Source organism: Equus asinus, chromosome 14 (assembly GCF_041296235.1).
Source record: "Equus asinus isolate D_3611 breed Donkey chromosome 14, EquAss-T2T_v2, whole genome shotgun sequence".
NCBI classification, from domain to species: domain Eukaryota; kingdom Metazoa; phylum Chordata; class Mammalia; order Perissodactyla; family Equidae; genus Equus; species Equus asinus.
Genome location: NC_091803.1, coordinates 20,792,040 through 20,819,376, shown reverse-complemented (window position 1 = coordinate 20,819,376; position 27,337 = coordinate 20,792,040). Strand labels below are relative to the sequence as shown.

The window sequence follows — 27,337 nt, the reverse complement described above, 5'->3', positions numbered from 1 at the left end:
TCAAGAGCAATATGACCAACTTTGACACCCTTCCAACAGACACACTCAACCCAGACAAGAGAACTTAATAGTGCTCTAGAGCTTATCAAGAGAATCATAACTTTACTCTACGATTTGCCCAAGAGGCTATTAACGATACTATTTCTTTACAACTTAACGTGAAGGGAAGAGAACGGAAGTGTAAAAAGCAGTGCTTGATATATAACTAATATCTCTATCTACAACTTGGGTACTATTTCTAGGTTGAATTATGTTAACAAAAGGCATGATAACATACCTTACTCTTCATTTTCTACCAAAAAGGAAGTCTAAACTATAGAAGAAAAAAGAATGTACAAAAATGAGATTAAAAGAGAAAAGCCTGAACAAACTGAAGGTGTTTGGCATTCCTTGGGTATGACTGTGAACTAAAGGATAAATCTGTTTTCAAAAAGGATCAGAGAAGGCCAGCCCTGTAGCCGAGTGGTTAAGTTCACACGCTCCACTTCGGTGGCCCAGGGTTTTGGGATCCTGGGCGCAGACATGGTATCACTCATCAGGCCACGCTGTGGTGGCGTCCCACATGCCACAACCAGAAGGATCCACAACTAAAATATACAACTATGTACTGGGGGGATTTGGGGAGAAAAAGCAGAAAAAAGATTGGCAATAGTTGTTAGCTCAGGTGCCAATCTTAAATATATATATATATATATATATATGAAGGATCAGAAATTCACACACAATACATGAATGCAATGGAAAAGTAATTGATAAAGGAATGTTTGACTACTTTGGTATAATTTCTAGCCTTCTGAAAATGAGATTTTGATTATTAAAAAAATTCTGAGACAATATTATTTGGTTGGTGAGAGTGAATATGCAAAAATAACAAATTCACAAACATTCACATTTTCAAACAACTTTTTAAATGGCTTAGCGTTCTTTAAAATAACCATCACCCTCAAATATAAAACACTTTACCCCTTTTGTTTTTCCCATTCCACTATGCAAAAATAGCCAACCAAAGTCTAAGAAAGGAAACGTGTAAGATGAGTCTGGCACATCTTGTCATCCCAGAAAGACCAAGTCAAAGAGACTTGGGGAGTCAAATTTAAGGGGTAAAAACTAAACAAAGATGGGACAAGTTGAGTATCAATAGCATTAATAACATGATGAGTTGAAACACATCAGACATGTTTAAATACACACGTATACAATTATATTAAAAGAAAACCAACAAACAAAAAAGTACCTTATTGGTTACCCTTGTAGGACCTTCTAAAAACAAAAATTAAGCAAAGAAAGAATCAAGCACCGATAGCTGCTAACATCAGACAAAGAGAAAACCAGATAATACATGCTTCCTGATATAAGAACACATCACCTCCCCCCGCAAAAAATCAAACCTGGATCTGTTTCACCGCAGATGATACTTCAAGTTTGCAAGGACAGGGGCACATGTTAAACCACACGTCAGGGGATACAATCAGCAAAATCCAGAAATCACCACATTCCCACAATGAATAAGGTGCAAGGTAAATATACTAGAAGAGTAGGAATGAGATAACAAGACACATAAGACATCTCAACCAATTGCCAGGTATATATCTCGTTTTAAACCTAATTTGAGCAAAGTAGAAAAAAATTATGAGACAAACTCAGGAATAAGTATATTGACTAGGTATTGCTGATATTAAGAAATTGATGTTTATGTTTTGATATAGTTATAATAAGAAATCAGAGCCTTTTAGAGATACATATTGAAATACCCATGGCTGCAATGATTTGATATCTGAAATTTACTTTTTGAAACAATCCAGGTGATGAGGGCACAGCATCTGTGTGGGAGTGGGTAGAGTGTGGGTTGATATAGATGGAACAGGATTAGCCATGTCTTAACACATACGGATTTATTATACTGTTATTTCTATTTTCATATACATTTTAAACTTGCCATAATAATTTTTGAAAACCTTATTCCCAGAAAAGGCACTGTTCTTATCTAACCTATACACTTACTGGCTATTCATTTTAATTGCAAGATTATGAACATCTAGAATTAGTTTGATATAAAATACTTTGGTTGCAAGATGTCAAAAATTTTATGACATGAATTTTGATAGCAAACCTCTTTCCATTTTGCCACTGTTATGATATCAATTCATTTCAAATCCAATCAAAAATTAAACTCTTACCAAGGCTAAATGTTCTCCTCTGTCCATGGGTATCTTAATGTTAGTTGGCTCAGGCTGCCATAACAAAATACCATAGACTAGTGGCTTAAACAAGGTCTTTTCTCCCAGTTCTGGGGGCTAGAATACAAGATCGAGGTGCCAGCAGGGTCGGTTTCTGGTGAGAATGGTCTTCCTGCTTGTAGACAGCCACTTTCTCTCTGTACCCTCACACAGAGGGGAGAGGGAACTACAGCGCCCTAGTGACTCTTCTTATAAAGGACATTATCCTATCAGGGCCCTACTCTTACAACCTCATTTATCCTTTTTTTTTTTTTTCCTCTTCTTCTTTTTCTCCTCCCCAAAGCCCCCTAGTACATAGTTGTATATTCTAGTCGTAGGTACTTCTGGTTGTGCTATGTGGGACGCCACCTCAGCATGGCTTGATGAGTGGTGCCAGGTTCGTGCACAGGATCCAAACTGGCAAAACCCTAGGACATCAAAGTGGTGTGCACGAACCTAACCACTCGGCCACGAGGCCAGACCCTCATTTATCCTTAATTACTTCCTTAATCCAAATACATTGACAGGGTTAGGGCTTCAACATATGAATTTGAATGGGGGGGGGTGGACACAGTTCAGTCTACAGCTCTTAGCAACCTGCATATTACTAAACTTATCACCAATTAGTGACTACATTACTTCTATGAGGACAGAAATAAACTCGTTTAGCAAGCACTATAGTCAACTTTTTTGAAAAGCCATAGACATTTCATTGTTGGCACAGGTCCCACAAATGCACGTTCTATAGAGTATTTGAGGTCTCTATTATAGACTAAATTACGTCCACCCAAAACTCATATGTTGACATCCTAACTTCCATGATTTCAGAATGAGACTGTATTTGGAGATAGGGACTTTAAAAAGGTAATTAAGTTGAAATGAGTCCATTAGGGTGGGCCCTAATCTAATTTGACTAGTGTCCTTATAAGAAGAGGAGACTGAGACATAGGGAGAGACACCAGGGATACACATGCACAGAGAAAAGGCCATGAGAGGGCACAGTGAGAAGGCGGCCATCTACAAGGCAAGGAGAGAGGCCCTAGGAGAAACCAAACCTGCCAACATCTTGATCTTGGACTTCTAGTCTCCAGAACTGTGAGAAATAAATTTCTGTTTTTTAAGCAACCCACTCTGTGTTATTTTGTTATGGCAGCCATAGCAAACTAATATAATCCTTTTCTTTAGAGTACAAATATACGGGGTATTATTTTTCCCACGTTAGAAGAGAAGACAATGAATCAAGACAAAACGAAGAAACCCTGCTATCTTTCCATTTCTTTCATTCCCTTTACAAAAGAGTCTTGCAAACATTTTATTCAGTATCTCCAATTTTTCTCCTCCCATTCTCTGTTAAACCCAGTCCAATGAAGCTTTTGTCCCCTATACGCCATGAAACTGCTCCTGCCAAGCTCAACAACAGGCTATCAGAAGCATTTGCAGACCTTGGGGCAAGAGACCCAAAAACTTTATGTCTCAATAGTCAAAAGTTGTAAATCAAGGTAATATAGTGTTAAAGAAAATATATCTTATCCTCTGAGCTTGCTTAGATGAACATTCATAATAACACAGAAGGCCAGGTTTTCATTTAGAACTCTGTATTCCTTGAAGTTTCTTGATGGAATATGGCAGTGTAGAAGAGGTGGCCCCTGGCCTAGTGTCCTTCTCTTCCCAAATGCAGTTCTGTCCCACATCTGAAGAAGCCTCACTTGTACATATGATAACATTTCAGCCCAACTCCAGGCTCCATCCACATCGCCCACTTTACCCAATTCCCACTAGCAGTGCCCTCAACTCAGGCTTGGGCATATGCATAGCTGAGGGACAGTCTGCTCTCAGGAGGACAGACCCGGGAAATAGACCTTGAAAGCCAGATTGAGGATATTTGGGCTAGGAATCCTGGCGTGCCAGACAACCAGTAGCATGGTGTAGATGGGGAGTGGTGGGCTCCAAGTGGTCACAGGTTCTTGGCCTTATGAACTCTACCACTCTGGGAAAGGACATGGCTTAAGAAGGGCCAGAGCAGGGACCAGGGCATAAGTCCCTCTAGCTTGGCTTTAAAGGCAGCACCAGTCATCAACAACCTACAAATGCTAAACCTAGTGGTTACTCTCAGTCTCCAACTTTCTGACCTATCTAACAGTAGCATCTGACACAACTGGTCACTCCCTCATCCTTGAAGCTCTGTGCTTCACTCCTGCTTTTCCTCCTGTCTCTCTGGCCACTCTTCATTTATCAGTCTTTTGATGAGTCCTCCACATCTTCCCAACTCTTAATGTTAGGTTCCCCATGGTGCAGTCCTTGGACCTCTTCTTTTTGTTGTCTATACTCACTACCTTTGATGATCTCATCCAGTTTCATGCTTGTAAATACTACCTACATGCTGATGATGCCTAATTTATATCCTCAGCCCCAATCGCTTCCCAAAATTCCAAGTTTCTAGCTCTAGATGCATCTTCCAATTTCACTTAGACGTATAATAGGCATCTCAAACTTAAAATGACTAAAGCAATATTCTCAATGTTTCCAGCTGTTATTAATAGTAACTTCACCTTTCCGATCAGTTAGGCCCAAATCTTCTCCCTTCTTTAGATCTTTTACTTAAATGTCATTTTCTCAGTGAGGACTTCCCTCATCATCCTATTTACAATTGTGACCCTGCCTCTATTTAACACATTTTAATGTATTATATATTTTACTCATTTTATTTGTTCGCTGTCTCCTCCAACTTCCTACTCCCCTCAACCACACCACAACTAGATTATAAGCTAAATTAGAACAAGAATTTTTATCTGTTTTGTTCAGTATCTGCAGAATATAGAACAGTGCCTAGAATTTAGTAGACAATAAATAAGTTCAATTAATCAGTATGCATAATCTTTTAAGATCTGCAACATGTAACTCAGTTTTTAAAATCTCCCACTGAATGGCCCTTGGAGCTATTAACAAAGAGTATGTCTGGGTTATAAAAAGCTAGTCTTTTAGGACTGGTCAATAAGGGGAGCTCAAAAGCTGAGTGGTAATATGAAAAGTGGCATGTGCACTAGTGAACTTGTGGGCTTTGCGATTATACAAAATCAGCCTTTAGATTCCTTATTATTCAAAAAATGCGATTGCTGAGTTTGTTCTTGGAACAGTGATCCTACATAATTTAAGATATTTTAGATAGTCAGGTATAGGATTATAAAATGAAAAGTAGCATATAATTACAGTTAGTTTAATAAATCTTCATCCTGGCATTTGAGAATTTTAAAAGTACTTTTTCAGCAAAAGGTCAAAAACCACTACCAAGAAAAGTTAATAGCTCTCTTAGTATTATACATGTTTTTGACGAGATTGCCACTTTTAAGTAATTTGGATAATCTGAAGCATTTAAAAATCCTAATTATTTTACCTTCTAACAAGCGCTTTAAAAAAATACTTTTCTTTTTCTTTTAAAATTAATCTAGCAAAAACCTTCTTCCAACATATCCCACGCAAAGGCAGAAAGATTTAAACACGTGTATTACCAAACACTGATTTAATAATAATAATAACAACAATAATATTTATAAAAGAAACCCAGGGGCCAGCTCCATAGCTGAGTGGTTAAGCTTGGGCGCTCCACTTCGGTGGCCCAGGGTTTCACAGGTTTGGATCCTGGGCACTGACATGGCGCCGCCTGTGAGGCCACGCTGAGGCAGCATCCTACATGCCACAGCTAGAAGGACCCACAACTAAAATACACAACTATGTACTGGGGGGCTTTGCGGAGAAAAAGCAGGAAAGAAATAAAAAAGAAATCCAATTGGTTATGGAAGTAAATATATTCTCCTGAATAAATTTTTAAGTGAGAAGGTACCTTCTAGGGATACGGTGTAAGTTTATTTTTGTCATACTGCAGAGTAATGGTTTGTATGACCTCCAGTATCAGCACACTCCACTGGAAACAGGAGCACTAGCTGAATTCACTCTGCAGTTATACAAGGTGATTTTAGCACTGTGCTAACGAGGTCCCCACACCCTACATTGTCCTGTATCATTTATTTGCATCATCTGCCTGGCTTCTGAGGAATCTGAGGGCCTCAGGGTTTACAACAAACTTCACTACCATATAGTAAGTGATTTTCACTTGGCTCCAGAAGATTTAAAGTTATGAAGCCTTTCCTTTTTTAACCTGGGCAAAATAGACACAGGAAATGGGATAATCCAATTTTGAATAAGGGACAGATGAGATAAAGAAAGCTTACAGAGAGAACCATAAATTTCCCAACAATCAGAAATTCTTGGTCTAAACACATGGCATTTCTCCAAGATGTAGAAAGATCCAAATACGTAGTTTCCAATTCTTGGCATGATTTTAGCTTATTTGCATAAATTATTGAAGAAAGAACTTGACAATATTTCCTAACCAAACTCAGAGATGAGAAGACAAATACTAGGCCCCTTGGAGACATAAATTAGGATCTCATGCAAAGGTAGATTAGTTCTCTCCATTGTAGATCTACACATCTGGCAGTTAACTAGATATAAGATGACGCTAGCTGAGATTTTCATTTTGAGGGTAAAAACTTGAACACACCAATGTCTGGCTACCAACAAAGGGTCAAAGGCTGGTAAACAAAAGGTTTGCTACTGGTTCTCGAAAGTATAGTGCTAACATACATTCTCAGTGGCCCCCAAAATATCTCACTGGCTCCATGTAACCAAGAAAGAAAGCAATTAACATGCCTACTACACAAAACAAATGTGCAACCTTTATATTATTTCTAAGAACAACAAAACTCTGTAAATTGAATTGTATTTCCCAATTTATAGATGGAGAAGCAAAAGCTGAGCAAGACTAAGTCATCTGAGCAAAGTCACAAAAGGCAGAAAACAGCAGAGGCAGGACTAGAAGCAATGTGAGCCTGATTCTATAAGACTAAGGCCCTTAGTCTTTATGCAGAGCTAGTAGAACACAGTAGGAAGAACACGTCTTTATAATAAAAAATTTTAGCTTCCCTGCATTCCTCCAAATGTCTCAATTCTGTCTTGATTTTGAATATAAAATAATCAGCATGTTATATGGGAGGTCTTACAGTTTAAATCAACTATTAAACCAGCTCTGCGATCATTTTCATTACATCATGAAAAAAAGAACCAACTTATCTTACTTAAAAAAAAAAAGTATATATGGGGCCGGCCCAGTGGTGCAGCGGTTAAGTGAGCACGTTCCGCTTCCGCAGCCCAGGGTTCACCGGTTCGGATCCCAGGTGCGGACATGGCACTGCTTGGCAAAAGCCATGCTGTGGTAGATGTCCCACATATAAAATAGAGGAAGATGGGCACGGATGTTAGCTCAGGGCCAGCCTTCCTCAGCAAAAAGAGGAGGATTGGCAGCAGTTAGCTCAGGGCTAATCTTCCTCACACACACACAAAAAAAAGTATATAAAAAAGAATATAAATAAAATATCCACAGCAGGTAGGGAAAAAAACAAACTATAACTATTCAGAACACTGGTGTGTTTAAAAATTATTTTTCACTTCCACATTCCAAATTCCCTAAACTCCAAATGGATCAAAGTTTTACAGATTATCCCTCAAAAAAAAAAAGACAAGAAACACAAATTAATAACTATTTAAGCATTCTGTTTCATCATGATAACAAACAGATGGTTTTAATATTCTGGAGGCTAATTCCTGAACAATTAAAAACACAGCAAGACATTAAGATCTAATGAAACATTTTAACTACCAGTATATGCATCTGCCATTAATTCCCACACAGTAAGGTCTTGGATCTCCACAATCTGTTCTTTATTAAGGAAAGTTTTTCCACTCTGAATTTATTGAAGTAGAGAATTAACAACTGTTTTCAATCAGCAATCAGCAGGCTATTTCGCCAATGTGTACTGAAACCATGTACACTATCAGACAAATTTATTCTTCTGATGGCTTAGATGTACACACATTTGCAATACAAGAACAGATGCAATTTTCTACTTAGGTGTTTTCCCCCTAAAACCCATGCCATATTAGCCCCTTGATATACAACAAAACTCTCATTGAGCTGTTACTAAAAAAGGTATGACTTGGTTTAATAATGCAGCTAACTTCTGACTCAAATTGCCAACAATATCCTAGACTGCAGCTTCTACCATTGTAGTAAGGCGTAAAAGCAACAATCACAAGAACTGTGAAGGACAACTGGACGTATCACATTTTCAGATCTGGCAGGTTAAGACAGGATGACCAGTTACCATTAAGCGGCTTTGGTTTTTAAAGTGACAATAATGCTGTACACATTTGTTTGCTGTTATACAATTTTCCAATAACTGCACATAATTTATCTAGTTTAATCCTCACATAAATCTTCTGAGGTAAGCGAAGTCAATTGTAATGTGTCCGCTTTACAGACAAAGAAACTAAAATTCAGAGAGGAATGACCCAACCAAAGATTCCCAGAGAGTGGGTGGTGAGCCGAGCTAGAACGCAATGCCGGTCCGTGGCTGAATGCTGTGCTGACTGCCCTTGAGGTAGTGTCTACAATCTGCTGCACTAAGCTACAGGTTCTTCCCACCATAACCTGTGAGCAGACACAATTATCACTGTTTTAAGGCTAAGTAAGTGTAGGCTCATGTTAACCCAAGGTTAAACAGATAGGAGGAGGAGGACCTAGGATTCACAGGCAGGCCTTTTATCCCCCAGTCTGTGTTTTCCACAATATTATGCTATACTCCAGACTATAATTATCATTCATGGACAATGTAGACATGTTACAGCCAATTGCAGTGTGTCTGTTCCTCCTGGAAAATAACAATTCTAACATTTTGTGATTTAGTGACCAAATATTTTGGGGCAAGTAATTAGCCATTTATAATCATTCTGGTATCTTTATAATGGAAAAAATTAAGTAAATATCATCACTTACCCTGGTTACTTTTACAACTATTTCTCTCCCTTCTGAATAACTAACACATAACCTAATGTGGCTAAATGTTAATAAATTAAATGTATTAACTTGGGAACTAAATTCTTTTAAAACTATTTCAAATTTCTTCACAGAATGACTAACAATTGAAACACTCTTTAATACAGATTGGGTTTTTTCTGGTCACATTAGACCCAACAAGCAATTGAGAATACACTTTCGTTTACTTCACCCATCTGAAGTAAGAAATTTAGATTAACTTAATGATGAGGTTAAAAAAAACCTCTAATAAACTGAAGTTATTTTTACCTCTTATTCAAAATATATAGGTGCCAAGCAATTCTCTTCTGGTTTATGACGTAACTGTTACTCTTGGCTCTGAGTATTTAATATAAGATTATTAGAAGAAAAAAAGTAGAAAATCATGTAGACTAGCCTACTTATCAGCAAAGCTCTGCTAAACTCTAGTGCTTGTACCTATAATACACATATAAGTACATGCACACTATAGACTGAATGTTCACGTCCCTCTCAAATTCACATGATGAAACCTAATCCCAAACGTGATGACACAGTCACGTGCTGCATAACAACGTTTTGGTCATCACCAGACTGCATATACGACAGTGGTCCCATAAGATTAGTACCATATAGCCCAAGTACGTAGTAGGCTATACCATCTAAGTTTGTATAAGTACACTCCATGATGTTCACACGACAACGAAATCGCCTAATGACGCATTTCTCAGAACATGTCCCCATTGTTAAGTGATGCATAAATGTATTAGGAGGTGGGCCTTTAGGAGGTGATTAGGTCACGAGTGTGGAGCTTTCGTGAGTGGTATTAGCGTCGTTATAAAAGAAACCCCAGAGAGCTTCCTTACCCCTTCCACCAAGTAAGAAAAGGGGAAAAGAAAGCTGTCTATGAACCAGGAAGCAGGCCCTCAGCAAACATGGAATCTGCCAGAGCCTTGATCTTGGACTTCCCAGCTTCCAGGACTGTGAGAAATAAATTTAAGTTGTTGATAAGCCATCCAAGTCAATGGTATTTTGTTACAGCAGCTCAAACAGACTAAGACCATGTATATATACATACACATATACATGTTATCTAAGCAAACAAAAAAACTATAATGCCAAAACTATCTAAATAGAGATGCTATAGAGCTGGCAAGTCACCAAAAATATTAAACACTGCAAAGTAAAAAGATTGTACGGGCACCTACTTCATACTTTGGTATTGTACAACAAAAGATGAATGCTGTCTTTAAACCAAAACGTTATGTGTAAAATAAAGCTATTATAAAAAATAAAGAACAAATGTGGGATTTTTCCCTAGCAATCAGGGTAAAAATTTCATTTTTTTTTCTTTTTTGAGGAAGATTAGCCCTGAGCTACCTGCTGCCAATCCTCCTCTTTTTGCTGAGGAAGACTGGCCCTGAGCTAACGTCCATGCCCATCTTCCTCTACTTTATATGTGGGAAGCCTACCACAGCATGTCTTGCCAAGTGGTGCCGTATCCGCACCAGGCATCCGAACCGGCGAACCCCGGGCCGACAAAGCAGAACATGCACACTTAACTGCTACGCCACCGGGCCGGCCCCCATAAAAAATATTTTACATGTAGTATTTGCTCAATATTTCCCCAGAACAATAATATGGAGAACATTTTACAAAAGAATCAGAGGGTATACTGCCACAGCAATGACTACGGTTGACATGGGAAGCAAATTCAACTTGAAAGAGAGAGGAAATATTTTTAGTGGAATGATGTTTATTTCCTACAGAAAAAAGAAATCCCTAAAGACACATTAAAAAGTCATTATGGGATACATATTTACTACCTTTTTAGAAGAAAGATGGGGCGAGGGGCCTGCTCCTTTTTACTTTTTTGGTAGTTCTTATAAAAATTCGTAAGCCAGATGGCATTCAATAAATGTAAAGAGCTAAAGAATTTAGTTTTATGGAAAAACATCAATTAGCAATTAAGCAATCATTATACAACATATATCAGTATTACTAACAAGTAAGCATCTACAGCAAATTTCTAACATGAACTCTTTTAGAAACAAGTATTTCTGAAGTATTGCTATTGTACTGTGGAAGGGTTATCAGTACTTCATTCTAGTTGTCCCTGGGTTCCACGCCACATACTGCCCTATTGTAACAAAGTCCTTTCTAGATCTCCTCGTAAACTGTAGTAGTTCCTCCGCAATTGACCTTTGTCCCAATGTTATTTGCTTTTGCTATACAAAAATTTTAAAATTTATTAACTTTTTCTCTACAGGCAATTCAGTTCGGTTCTCTTGAAGAAAAGAATTTTTGTTCAGCCATTATAGCTCTCTACTTCCACAGACTTTGTGGTCAGTTCTATGAGGTAACACAGTGACAACAGATGAGGTTAAGCTACACACTTAAAGTTCCATCCATAAAGATGTAAGACCAAACCTAGAAAATATCCTAAAGCACAGAGATAATTTGCACAAAGACAGTAACCAAGCATTTTTGCTGAGACTCTAAATGAAGATGAGAGACTACAAATGCAAAAAACGTTAAGATTCAAAAACCTAAGAGGCTCATGAAGTTGAAAAAGCATACAGTGGTACTATGCAGGAATATTTCTAAACTAACAAAGACAGCGACCGAGAGAAGAGTTACTCCTGAAGCAAACTGTAACCAGAAGGAAGCGCCTTGCTTGAAAGCTGATGACTTCTGAAACCCTGCAATACTGTCTAAAATACATAGATATTTGCCATTTTTTATTGTGTTTCCTTTAACACCCAGTTTTCTGTGACACTTTACTTGCCAACAATACACTTTTCAATAAAGTTTCAAATGGAATCCAAATCAGAGATATGAATATACATGTAAGTGAATACTGAAGAAGAACAAACACTTGTACCAATTATGCATTTTTTTTTTTAATCATTTCTGTTCTCAAAAATGTATCTTTCCGGGGCTGGCCCCGTGGCTGAGTGGTTAAGTTCGTGCGCTCCACTGCAGGCGGCCCAGTGTTTCGTTGGTTCGAATCCTGGGCGTGGACATGGCACTGCTCATCAGACCACGCTGAGGCAGCGTCCCACATGCCACAACTAGAAGAACCCACAACGAAGAATACACAACTATGTACCGGGGGGCGTTGGAGAGAAAAAGGAAAAAATAAAATCTTTAAAAAAAAAAAAAAAAATGTACCTTTCCACTGCAGTGACTGGAAACATTACCAGAAGAAAATGATTGCAGGACTTGACTTTTCTAAAGAGATACCCAAAATTTAAACATGCTTGTGAAATATCTTTTTATTAAATATTAAATAGGATCTGTAATTGAGATATAACAATTTTCTGCTCTACAAATGCAAAAGGTCTTCCTAGATCAAAACTTCAGCTCTGTGTGGAAGAACAAGCAATTTCCTATTTCTGGGAATCCCTGCTATCACTATGCAGGGAGGAGACTGCTCCTTGTGAAGCACGTCTAAGAGAGGCAAGTAGAAGAAGCTCTGAGGTACAGGACCTTACACAGAAAAAGGACCCCCACCAGCCAAGTCACTATTCAGAAACCTATTACTCTAGAGTAACCTCTGGAAGAAATCTGAAAAGTGGAAAAAAAAAAAAACAGAGAAGGAAGATATTTAGATCCAAGAATTTTAACCTAAGTTGATGTTTCATCCAAAGGAGAGTATAAGAAAACCTGCCTTTACCTTTAAACTTTGGATTCCACAAAAAATACTGATTCTACTCAGTTTTTGGAGTCGAATACACAAGAACATGTACCAGATTCTCTTTCTCACCTCCTTCTCCTTATTTGGAAGCTAGATAAGAGAAAGGAAAAGAGAGAGAGATTTCTTTTGAAGAAATAATTGATAAGGTTACAGAAACACTATAAGGCCTGGGCCTTTGTCCATGGACTAAACGGCTAAAAGGCATGATGATGGGTAGGAATTTACAAGTAGCAATAACCTACGGAATTAAACAGAAACACTTCTGGGAATAGGGAAAAGTAGTTTAAAACCTCTGGGTTCACGAGGTTGAGGAAAAATAAAAGACATGGTCTATAACACCAACTACTGTATTATTGCAAAGGTAAAAAGATCATACGTTTCCTTGTATTTTTTTCCTTTGAGTGAGACAGAAAACCTAGTGAAACTCCAGGCTGTCAGCTACTGGTACCCCACAGCTAGCCATGACAACATCTGCATGGCTCTGTTGTAATAAACTGGAACAATTTAATAGCTTTTATTGTTCTGCAGTGGCATCTGAGCATAGCCACTCTCCCCTCCTAGGACTCCACGGCCCCACAAGGGCAGCAATGAGAGAAGATCTCATTTACCTAAAAGCACTTATAAATTTTTAATTTGCTTTAACAAGTAAATTAACAAGTCCCTCATTCAGGCAAGTTTTATGGCTTCTTGCCACTTGGGGAAGGCAGTAAAAGTTTTATAGATAATCCAGAGCTACTGAGACTGCTCATAATAAATTGTCTGTTTCCTGTTATTTTATCAAACCACTGGGCTTCTAATGACTCAAAGTCACAGTTCCCTTATATTCAGGCTTTTTATGAGGCCATATTTATAAACTCCAAAGAATATCTTAAATTATACTGGGCCCCTGCTAATGATTACAAAGTTGTTTTTTTTTTTAATGGAAGCTTACCTTAGCTCACGCCCTGCTGATAAACACTGCAACACGTTTTGGAGACAGCATGCTGATTCTACATATTATTTAAGATGCCGCCTTAGCCGGTTTCCATTAGCAAATCAGCTACAACTTGATCTGTTCTGTACAGACTCAACAACAGTTGTGCCCACAGGAGTGTGGTACTTTCTAGATTGCTGCAATTTATCCAAGAAGCAGCCTGATGACTATATGCAGCATGCATGGTGAGAGAGAGAAGCTGAGCCTCAAATGCGTGGACCAGAGCGCTTGTCCTTGCATTAACATTAAATTTAGCTTCTGGTTACCAGCCAGCCATTCAGACCTGAATTAACTTGAAGACAGGGTGGTAGGAAGGAAAAGGAGCAACGGCAAATCTCATTCAAATTTTTCACTCGTTATCAAGTGCCTATTATCAGCCAGGAATGGGGCTGGCAATATGCAGAATACAGAGAGGAGTAAACATTCAAAATAATGTTAACATACACCACTTATTAATTGCACAGATATACTCAGTATTAGAAATCAGTGACAAAGTAAGGAAAATGAAATATGTTCTCAAATATGTTCTCAATCTCTGACAAGGTGGAGTTGGTGACGGTGCTAAGTGGCCCAGTTTGCTTTGTGATGACCTTTATATTTTACACATATGCACGCATATAAACACACACACAAAGCAAAGATCAAAAAGCATGGCTTTTTCAGATTAGTCTAACTGGGGATAGAATCTTAGAAAAAAGTCACCCACGACCAAGGAAAGAAAGTCTATGGAAGGCCTTTAAATAAAATGATTCACAAGGCCAAGAGATCACATCGCAGTTCATGCATATACAACATGCACTGCAGGATACACACTCAGTTCTAGCTTCATTCATACTGATTTTTCCCCCACAAAATACAACTTCGCAGATTACTATCAACCAGTGTAATTTCACATGCAGGTTCACGGTGTAAATAACAACTGCTCTTGTCTAGCTTCATATTTCTGATCGTTATTTTAATTATAACACTTTATTCAATGCTGCAGAGCATGAACCAACTGGCCAAGGTGTCACAACCCAGTCACTGAGAATGCATTCATAAAGATTCCTTTCAACTTCACCTCTCAACACAAAAGAGAAAAAACAAAAAGAGGATATCAGATAGTACAGTTTAGTGTCAGTACTGCCATAGATCACATTCCAAAGATGACACATACATGTTGACATCAGTTATCCCACCTTTAGAAAAACTTCATTTGTATTCTAATTTCAACGTTATGGTCTAATTCTTCTGGAACACTCTGTTAGAGGAAAGAGATGATTTCCAGTTTCCACATGAACTCAGAACTATCTTCCTTCTGATTTTCTTTGCGTTTAAGAGAACGCAACATAGTTGTCCTCAATGAATGTTATTCCCTCTAGAAAATCTGAAGTAATAATAGTGAAAATAATACAAACTTACATGAGTATAGTCCTTACAAGGTATTTTCACACACATGATTTCATTCAGTCTTCACGATCCAATGAAGCAGTATAACTATTTCTGTTTTGCAGATGTGAAACTTTGCTTAGAGAGGTTGGCTAGTTTTCTCAGTTCACATACCTAGGGAGGAGCAGGCCAGCTCTTGAACCCAGAGTTGTGGAGATAACAGTGAAGGGGACAATATAATAATATCTTAGGTAAATACATCAGGGTTCATATATGTGTATAACAGAATGTTCTACTAGAATGCTACTTTGCTGTCTTCAGAACTGTGTGCTAAGTTAATACCTAGAGCTGTGTGGATTAGGTGCTTTTGCTCAATTCCATAATCAAACTCAGCCAGTTTATTCCTTGTAAATTGCAACCCATTGACTTCAATGGGAATTAGGCAAACTGCTTTTTCTTTTAAGAAACTATCATAGAATTTAGAGCATAAGGAGGTGCTTAATAAATTTTTATTGACTACAAAGCCAATATAAAAACTGTGGGTGTACAGCTGCATGATTATTTATTTAAGTCTGTCCCTCCAACAGCTTATAAACTATAGGAGAACAGAGACTCTATGTCTTTTTTTTTTTTCACTTTAAAAATTTTTTTTTTTATTTTGTTTGTTTTTTTTGAGGAAGATTAGCCCTGAGCTAACATCTGCTGCCAATCCTCCTCTTTTTGCTGAGGAAGACTGGCCCTGAGCTAACATCCACGCCCATCTTTCTCTACTTTATATGTGGGACACCTACCACAGCATGGCGTGTCAAGCGGTGCCATGTCCACACCACAATCCAAACCAGTGAACCCCAGGCCTCCGAAGCAGAACATGAGAACTTAACCACTGCGCCACCAGTCCAGCCCCGAGACTCTATGTCTTTTTTTCACCACTGTATTCCCAGTGCCCAGCACAGTACCTGGCATATAGAATATGCTTAATAAATGTCTGTTAAATGAATGCATATATTCTTGAATGACAGAACTAGCTTAATGCTCCTTCATTACCACTCCTAAAAATATCTCAAAAATAAGAAGTGTTATATTGTGTCATAACAAGCATTATAGAGCATTATATCTGAATATGAAGAACAGCATTACTAGGTAGGCTCCAAGAAGTACACGTGCTTTACAAGACTTTTATATGTGTATGAGTGTGCACATGTCTACAAATAAAGCCTTAACCACATAAACACACATACACACCCTTAATCTGTGATCTAATCCTCTCAAGTTTACTGATGATCGCCTTTCATTAATCAAAATCATTAAAAAATATTTGCCCAGCCCTCTGCTTGTCTACAGCAGGCAGATTGCCAAATGCTGTTTCTACACAAGTAAATGAGATCATTCCTTGGTTGCACCTAAGTCCTTCAGAATTCAGGAGTTTTTCAGTTCACGTTTCAGGTTAATCTTTTCCTTTCTTTAAGAACAGAACATCCTCTTTGCAGATCTCCCTGAGGGCTTGGTATTTGCAACGTCAAACAGAACACAGAAACCACTGCACCCACTTCCAAAAGCCTATTATACTGTCAACTGGCTTCCTAACCGAAGCCAAGAGAGAAGGTTTACAGACTCCTAAGCTTTTGTGTGTGTGTGTGGCTGCTGGAAAGTATCCATAATTTCTCCAAGTTACCACTGCATTTTGTTTCACTAAAGAACTCCTAATAAGACAGGCAACATTCCAAGGAGGAAAAAAGCAACTTGAACTCACTAACTATAAATCTTACCACCCTTTTATTTCTTTCTCTCTAACTTTCAATTGTTGGCAGGCACTGACGATGGGGGACTGTCATGCATGGCTACCAATGAGTCTTTTCCATACTACTTAATGAATCATATTAAAATGCAGATCCACAAAAAAACAAGTCCAGAGCAAGGCAAGAGTTGTGGCAGCGCCTTATGGTACTGCATGACTCATGGTTTGCTATTCACATTGAGATGCCTAGGAAGGGCTAGAGTAAAAGGGGGGAAGGAAAACAGGCATAGACACGTTTTTAACTTTCAAATCAAATAAGTATGACTACATGTTTCCTTTGCTTCTTTAGAATCAATCCAAAGTAACACAAGCCCAAGAGGAACCTGTGGCTGTCAGCCTGTACCAGCAGGGATTCACCTCCTCAACTGTTAACAGAGTTGATGAATATCTATTCCAAAAGGACACCATTAATAGGTCCCGAGGATGACAAGGCTTGCAAAGCATGCAGTAATATACAAAACAAACAGTCAAGACACCCACACAAATATGTATATAAACACATAAATCCCCCCAGGTTGAGCATGAAACCATTTATCTTCTCTAGATGTCCACATTTTCCTTCTTCCTGCCTGTAAGTTTTTCACATTTGGCTCCTATCGGGGAAAACAGGAAAGTCCTCAAAGGACTGCATGTCAGGGAAATGGAAATGATGAGAGAACAATGAAAGAAGAGAGCACAGAAGAGAGGCAATACAGGCTTTACCAATAGCCGCACAACTGCATGTCTAAAGTGAGTCAACTCACAACCAAATTCTGTGGTTTCCTTCATCTGGCCCCTAACCGGTTCTTCCAGAAAGGCTAAACTGGTTTGACACAGCTGTGAAGGCTTCAACACAGAGTAGTTATGTCTTACAGATAATAAATAAATTCTGGGTAAAATCCTCAAATACTGTTGAGTTTAGATACTTGACACAAGTCCTATAACCACACACTGACGTACTCTATAAACAGCTTACATGTTCTCTGCCACCTGTGTGTTAGCAAGGGTCACTTATTTTTGATACAGAATCTCCTGGCCTTAAGCCTAGGCAGCCTAAGCAGCTGAAAAGGGGTGACTCACTCCGTGTAAAATGCATTAGACACAGCTCACCTGAACATGCCCTTCATGTCTCCTCATAATCTCCTTTCTCTCCATTCTGAGTTAATCTTTCAACTTATAAGTTGATAAGAAATGCATCCACCGTGGATAATTTCTTCCCTCTAGAGGAGGCTTTTCTCTCATGCAAAGCCTGTCCATAAAAGTGAAGGAAGTAAGACAACTGAATCATTCATCTTGTTTAAAAAAAAAAGCAAGTGAAAATGTTGCCTAGATCTATGGGTGTTACTGAGCCAAGCAGAGATTACCACCCACAATTTCTGACTTTTGATTTTTATTTAACAACTCATTTGTATAACCTCGATGAACGGAGGCAGCAGACCTGAAGAGATTTGCAGCTGAAGTTCTATCAAGTTGGAAGGTTATGTCAGCTGCCAAGTCTGGAAATGGAGCCCTGCACAGCAAGAAAATGGTGAGAGATTGGTTACAGCCATAAGTAATTGATCTGTCTGAAAATATGGGCTACGAATCATGGGATTAATGCTAGTGCTCCAGCTGGGCTGCATTGCTCATTTCCCTCTAGCTCTTTGACAACAAAGACATGCCTCTTTCTCCAGGGACAAGAAATTTTTATTAAAATCTTTATACAACTTAGCAGCAAAGACTCTGTAAAAGCATCCTAGAGATTTGGGGAGGAGGGGACGTGCAGCCATCATAAGGAAACCATCCCACAATTTTCGTTTGATCTGGTTTTCATTTCAAAGCAATCACCAGCCTGCTTTCCATGGCCAAATGTACTTGCCCCTCAGCTCAGCAGACATGGAGAGGGAGCCCCGCTAGAGGTGTGCTTAGCTAGAGAGAAGTGGATGAGTAAAGCGGTAGAGAGCTGTAGGGAAAAATAAAGTGGGAAGGCATCCAAAGCTGCAGCTGTGCTGGCCCATTAAAAAGCTGAAACTCATTCTGCTGTTCGACCTCATGCTTATCACCACATAACTATTCATCAAAGAAATTTCAGTGCAATTAATTAAATTATTCCCATGTCTGTGCCACAGAGTCGTTATTCCAATATCAGCTTTCACTCACACTCTCTTAAGCTCATGTCTGCATGCCAAGTCACTACTCTGGGGTTGTCCAGTCTCAATAAAGCTGTGCTCCTCACCACTCACACAGGCTATCATTTCTCTTTTTTATTGCCATTTATTTTCCACTAGGATTTTGCTGCCAGTATATTGGCAGGACTTCCAGTATATGGATGTAATGAAATCTACCACAGACACTTAACACGGGGTCAGGATGGAGCTCAGCTCATGTGAAGCTGTAATATAATAAACAAATGCTTTCAGAAGGAGGATTTTATCAGCTCAAAAATAGAACTTAGTATCCTCTGGTACCAAGAGTAGAAAAGAGTTGGAGTCATTTGAAAATTCTTGTGATAATTAAGTTTATGGCTGAAATATGCCGAACATAGGAAATCTGAGCTATAACACAGATTCCTTGTCATCTGTCAGAGCTGGGTTATTAAAAAGGAAGAGAATAAAAATGTACTGCTAAAATTATGGTGTCTTATACCACCATCTTGTTAGCCACAGAGCTGTACAAGGAGCACATTCATATAATTTGGAGGATTTCTGGTGGCTGTGGAACTTTAAATGTAAATGAGATTAAGAGAACAATCCCTTCTACTTGATAACCAGCAGGTGAATATTTAAGGCTCTTCTCTTTCCCTAGTAGATCACCATAGCAAATTACAGGATTGGGATAAAGTACACACTGATATATCTTTGCACTAAATGTATTCTAACAAGATGGTAGCCTTCATAGAAATACAATATCGGGAAGAATTAGATAGCACTTCAGGAAATTTAGTGTTGATGCTGTCTCAGAACTGAAAAATAGGTACTCAGATGATCACCACAGGACCCAGAGGGGCCATCATCTCAGTCTTGACCATTTATTCCTCATCTAACTTCCAAGAATCTCAGGAGGTAAGCAAGCCAAAGAAGATAACATGTAATTATAAAGGCAGAGGTTCTAGTACTTGATTTTACTTGAGCTTCCTTAAAAACCTCAGCAGTCCCAAAGTTTAAAAGTGAAAACAGACAATGTTTTGTTCCAAGTGTTGAGACTTGATTCTGTCACTCTGAACATCAGATGTACGGCAATAACTTTTATATGAACTATTTGAAAATTTCATCTTTAATAGTACCTGGAGTGTGTTTTTAAATTGGATCATTAGGTAATGAAATGATTAGCTGAGGAAGATCAAAACAGGCTGGAATTTTTCTAAATTTAATGTAAACTATAAACCCACAAATCTAAGAAGCTCCAAGAACCCTAAGTACAAGAAACATAAAGAAAAATACACCAATACATATCATAATCAAATTGCTCCCAACTAGTAATAGAGAAATTCTTAAAAGCATCCAGAGAAAACAGTCACATCATAGGCAAAGGAAAAAGAGAAGGATGATAGTTGATTTTCTCATAGAAAACAATGAAATTGAGAAGAGAGGGGAATAAGATTTTTAAAGTTGTTCAGATGTGTGTCATTGTATTTTGACTTCTGTATAGTCTATAGTCTACATTGTCTTCACCACCAAAAGTCTAGTTGCCATCCATCACCATAGAAATGTGTCCCTTTACCCCTTTTGCCTCTCCCCACCCGAAAAATATTTTGCAAAAACGAAAGAAAGATAAAGACTTTGTCAAAACTACAAAAGCTGCAATAACAAAAACCCAGCAGACCTGCTCTATAAGAAATGTTAAAAGATGTCCTTCAGATAGAAGGCAAGTGATAATAGACAGAAATACAGAGAATGAAGAGCAACAGGAATGGTAACAGCACAGCTAATATAAAAAACATTTTGGGGGCCAGCCCAGTGGCACAGTAGTTAAGTTCACATGCTCTGCTTTGGCAGCCCAGGGTTCACAGGTTCAGATCCCATGCACAAACCTACACACTACTCATCAAGCCAAGCTGTGGAAGCATCCCACATGCAACACAGAGGAAGACTAGCACAGATGTTAGCTCAGTGACAATCTTCCTCAAGCAAAAGGAGGAAGATTGGCAACAGATGTTAGCTCAGGGGCAACCTTCCCCATAAAAAAACCAAAACAAAACAAAACACCTTTTTCTTATTATTTAAGTCTCTTCAAAAGATAATAAACTAATTAAAAATCAATAACAATGTAGTATGGAGTTTATAACATATATACAAGTACAAAATGTATGACAAGAAGAGCACAAAGAGAAGGGAGAAATGGAAGTCCATTATTGTAAGGTTCTTAGGCTATGTATGAAATGGTGTAAGATCACTTGAAGGCAGACAGTGATGAATTAAAGATAATACTATACCCCTAAGGCAACAACTAAAATAACAAAACAGAGTTACAACTACTAAGCCAAGATAGGAGATAAAATGGAATCATAAAAAGTATTCAATTGATTTTCAAAAGGCAGGAAAAAAATGGGAAAAAGGGAACAAAGAACAGTTGGAAAAATAAAGAAATAGAGGATAAAATATTTAAGCCTAACCATATCAGGTATCACACAGAACATAAATGGTCTAAACATCCACAATTTAAAAAGGCAGATTGTGAGAGTCAATACAAACAAAAAAGACCCAAATATATGCTCTCTCTGAGAAACATACTGTAAATGTAAAGACACAAATAGGTTAAAAGTAAAAGGATGGGAAAGACATGCTAATACTAATAGAAAGAAAACTCGAGTAGCTATATTAATATGACAAAGTATATTTCAGAGAAAAGGATATTTCATAACAATAGTCAATTCATCAAGAGGATATAACAATCTTAAGTGTTTATGCATTGAATAATAAAGCTTCAAAATAAATGAAGCAAAAACTGATAGAACTGAAAGGAGAAATACACAAATATACAAATATAGCCAGAGATTTTAATATCCCTTTCTTAGTAATTGATAGAACAAGTAAATAGATAATAAGGAAGGTTAAAGAAGGTCTAAAGAACACTATCAACAATAATTGACATTTACAGACCACACCATTCAACAGCAGAATACATATTCTTTCCAAGTGCACATGGAGTATTTCCCAAGATTGACCATCTTCTGGGCCATAAAAAAGTCTTGATAAATTTAAAAGTATTAAGGTGAAACAAAGCACATTTTCTGACCACAATGGTATTAAAGAGGAAATTACAAAAATATTTTTATTTGATGACTATGAAACACAGCTATCAAAATCTGTGGGATAAACCCAAAACAGTACACAAGAAGGAAATTTGTAGAACTAAAAATGTGTATTTGAAAAGAAGGTTTTAGATCAAATGGCCTGAGCTTCCACCAAAATAAATTAGAAAAAGAAGAGCAAATAAAAACAAAAGTAAGTAAAACAAAGTAAATAAGAGCAGAAATCAATGGAAAAAAACACCTCTCTCAGGGGCCAGCCCAGTGGCGCAGCGGTTAAGTTTGAATGCTCTGCTTCAGCAGCCTGGGGTTCAACGGTTTGGATCCCGGGTACAGACCCATGCACTGCTTGTCAAGCCATGCTGTGGCAGGTGTCCCACATATAAAATAGAGGAAGATGGCTAGAGATGTTAGCTTAGGGCCAGTCTTCCTCTGTAAAAAGAGGAGGATTGGTGGCAGATGTTAGCTCAGGGCTAATCTTTCTAAAAAAAAAGCACACAAAAACAAAACTAACTCTTTCAATAAAAAGACAAAAAAAGAATATCAATAAAATCAAGGCTGGCTCTTTGAGAACATCAATGAAATTGATAAACCTCTGGCTAGAGTAACCAGAAAAAAAAAAGGAAGAAAACATGAATTACTAATATTAAGAATGAGAAAAGTCACATCAGAGCAAATTCTAGAAATATTAAGCAAACATATCAAAGAAATATATAACTATATACAAACAACATACAAAAGAAATATTATGAACAACTTTATAGCAATAAATTTGACAACTTAAATGAAATGCCAAACACCTTGGAAGATACAAACTACTAAAGCTCACTCAAGAAGAAACAGAAGGGGCTGGCCCCATAACTGAGTGGTTAAGTTCATGCGCTCTGCTTCAGCAGCCCAGGTTTTTGCTGGTTTGGATCCTGGTCAGGGATCTAGCACTGCTCAAGAAGCCATGCTAAGGTGGCGTCTCACACAGCAGAGCCAGAAGGACCTACAACTAGAATATACAACTACATAATGGGGAGTTGTGGGGAGAAGAAGAAAGAAAAAAAAAGAAATCTTTTAAAAAAAAAGACGAAGAAGAAGAAAGAGAAAACCTGAATAGCCCCATATTCACTCAAGAAACTGAATTTGTAGTTAAAAACCCTTCCACAAAGAAAGGTCCTATCATACATTTAAGGAAGAAATAATATCTAATACTACACAAACTCTTTCAGAAACCTGGCGTTCTATAATGCCAGAAGTAGTCTGATACCAAAGCCAAAGATACTGGAAGAAAAGAAAACTCCAGAATAATAATCAAATTCAACAATATATAAAAAGGATAATATATCATGGTGGAATGGGGCTTATCCTAGGAATAAAGGTTGGATTAACATTTGAAAAGCAATCAGTGAAATTTAGCATATTAACAAACTGAAAAGAAAAAAAATCATATGATAATGTCAATAGATTTATAAATAGCATTTGACAAAAATCTAGTATCTATTTCTGATGAAATCTTAGCAAACAAGCAATAGAAAGGAGCCTGCTCAATCTGAGAAAGGGCACCTACAAAAAATTTACAGCTAACATGCTAAATAGTGTATAACTGAATGCTTTTCACCTAAGATAGTAAAATGATAAGGATGTCCACTCTCACCACTTCTATTCAACATTGTGCTAGAGATTATAGCCAATTCAATAAGACAAGAAAATGAAATAACAGTCATCCACATTGAAAAGGAAGAAGTAAAACTATCTTTATTGACAGAAAAACATAGTTGACTATATAAATAATACAAATGAATCCACAAAACAGCCACTAGTGCCACCAGTATGTGAGTTTACCAAGGTTACAGAATATATGATAAATATACAAAAATCAATTGTACACGTATATACTAGGAAGGAATCATTTGCAATTGAAATTAATAAAATAATACCATTTACAACAGTAACAAAAATACACAGGGATAAATCTGACAAAAGATGTGAAGGATCTGTACACTGAAAACTACAAAACATTTCTAAAAGAAATTAAAGAAAACTTACAGAATAAATATACATTCATCCATCATTTAATGACAGGGATACATTCTAAGACGTGCACTGTTAGGTGATTTTGTCATTGTGAAAACACCATAGAGTATACTTACACAAAGCTAGAGGGTATAACTTACCTACACAGATGGGCTATATGGTACTAATCTTATGGGACTGCCATCATATATGCATTCTGTCATTGACCAAAATGCTGTTATGTGGTGCATGACTCTACTATGTTCATGAGTCAAGACTCTATATTGCTCAGATATCTATTCTTCCCAAATTGATCTGCACATTGAATACAATCTCAATCAAAATCCCAGTGTGCTTTTTTTGAAGAAACTGACAAAGCAATTTTAAAATTCATATTTTAAAGGACCAAGAATAGCCAAAAAACACTTTGAAAAAGAACAAAGTTGGAAGGTTAACATTACCTGATCTCAAGATATTATAAAGCTATAGTAGTCGAGACATGTGGTACTGAAATCAAGATAGATCAGCCTTAGGAAATTTCTTTTTCTGAGAAGGGCCAGATAGCAAATATTTTAGGCTTTGCAGGCCACATACGGTCTCTGTCACATTTTCCTCTTTTCTTCTTCTTAACTTCTGCTTAACTCATAGGCTACACAAAAATAGGCCATAAGTTGTATTTGCTCCATGGTCCTTAATTTGATGACCCTAGACGGACAAATTGATGAATGGAACATAATTGGTACTCTAAAATTAGACCCACATATATATCGACAACAGATTTTTTACAAAGATGCAAAGGTAATTCAATGGAGAAAGGACAGTCTTTTCAAGAAATGGTACTAAAACAATTGTGTGTCACACACATATAAAAAAAGAAAATGAATTCATTACATACCTTGCATCATATACAACAATTAATTCAAAATGGATGAAAGACCTAAATGTAAACCTAAAACTATAACTCTTCCAGAAAAAACACAAGAAAAACCTTACAGCCTTGGATTATAAATGATTTCTTAGATACGACAGCAAAAGAATAATCCATTAAAAACTGATAAATTAGAATTCATCAAAATGTAAAACTCTGCTCTTATAAGACACTGTTAAGAGAATAAAAAGACAAGCCACAAACTGGGAGAAAATATATGCTAATCATCTATCTGATAAAGGTCTTATATGCAGAATAAAGAACTCTCAACACTCAACAATAGAAAACAAGCAAATCAATTTTTAAAAATGTGCAAGGGATTTGAACACATAGTTCACCAAAAAAGATATACAGATGACAAATACATGAAAAGATGTTTAACATCATTAGTCATTGGAGAAACGCAAGTGAAAACCACAATGAGATACCACTACACAACCATTAGAATGACTAAAATGAAAAAGTCTGAGCATATCAAGTATTAGGATACAGAAGCAATGGAACTCTCACAAAATGCTGGAGGCCACGTATAATGGTGTAACCACCTTGATTATTTTTTGGCATTTTCTTAAAACATTTAACATACACCTACCACATTATCCAGTCATTTCACTCCTAGGTATTTACCCAGAAGAAAAGAATGAATATTGTAGTTGTACACAAATATTTATAACAACAAAAAACTAGAAACAACCCAATGGCCACTGATAGGAGAATGTATAAACAAATTGTGGTATAGCCATAGAATGGAATAATGTGAGCAATAAAAAGGACTACACTACCATGTGGATAAATCCCAAAATAATTATGCTGAGTGAAAGATGCCAGACCAAGAAAAAAAAGAGTACATACTGTGTTATTTCATTAACATAAAATTCTAGAAAATATATACTATTCTATAGTGATGGAAAGCAATTCAGTGATTTTCTAGAGACAGGGTAAGGTAAGGTAGTGGAGGGGAGTGGGAAGGTGATAGAGGGAGGAATTACAAGCGGATAGAGGAAACTTTTGGGGCTGATGGGTATGTTCATGATCTTGATAATGGTAATGGTCTCAAGGGTGTATGCATACGTCAAAACTTACCAAATTGTATAGTTCAAATATGAGCAGTTCACTATATGTCAATTTTACTTCAATAAAGCTGTTAAAAACTAATGCAAAATGCAACAGTCTACAATTATACTTTATCATTATATATGAAGAAGTTTTGAGTATATATATGTGTGTGCGTATGTAACATGTATACACACAGATAATAACCTCAAAGTCTTGGCAATATGAAATCATCTAGAAAGTATCAAAAAAATAAATTATCAAGCAAACAGAGGGACAGGAGCAGAATCGGGGGAGTGGGCGGAATCAGCATTCAAAAAGGAACCATTGAGGCAGAACCAGTGGCATAGTGGTTAAGTTTACACACCCCATTTGGGCAGCCCAGGTTTCAGGGATTTGGATCCTGGGCACAGACCTACACACCACTTATCAACCCATATGGTGGCAGCATCCCACATGCAAAACAGAGAAAGACTGGCACAGATTTTAGCTCAGCAACAATCTTCCTCAAGCAAAAAGAGGAAGATTGGCAATAGATGTTAACTCAAGGCCAATCTTCCTCACCAAAAAAAAGAAGAAGAAGAAGAAGAAGAATCATTAATGAATGATTTCACAAACCAAAGCTTAGTAATTGAATGAAGTTTGAGGGAGGAAGATCAATTGTGCTGGAAGGTTGAAAGCTCCACAATGGAAAGGAATATGTCTGCCTCATTTACTAATGTATGCCTAGCAGCAAGTTACATAATAGGCACTGAATAAAATGACTGGTGACTGGATGGATGGGAAATAAACAAAATCACCAGATTTTATGACTCACCGATATACTGATGATCTTATATGGAATATGCCTTAGTAGAGAAGACCAAAGTCAGCCTGCAGTTAGTTAAGGACTGAGCAGAAGGCCAGGAGGGGTTCCACTCACAGGAAATTCGAGAAACACAGGATTGGAAGGCCAGCCTCCTCACTCAAAGTTTCCATAGAGGGTTACAGTGTTTAGACCCACTGTATACTGTTCTTGAACTTCAGACACGGCTCAGACTGTTTGGAACAATTTTAGTCCTTTGGGAGTTCCACCATTAAAACCAGAAGTAAAGTACTAAAAGTCCAGCCATCCCTATAAATATTTTTAGAACATACACAACAAGCTAAACCTTCCCTCTTTCCCCTAAGGAGACATGTGATCTCAGCCT

The 27,337-nt window shown here is 37.5% G+C and overlaps 1 protein-coding gene across 10 annotated transcripts in view; it reads right to left on the bottom strand.

Annotated features, from left to right (window-relative positions):
- Positions 1-27,337, bottom strand: part of AUTS2 (activator of transcription and developmental regulator AUTS2) — a 1,153,302-nt gene that overhangs the window by 644,396 nt on the left and 481,569 nt on the right. The window lies entirely within an intron of this gene.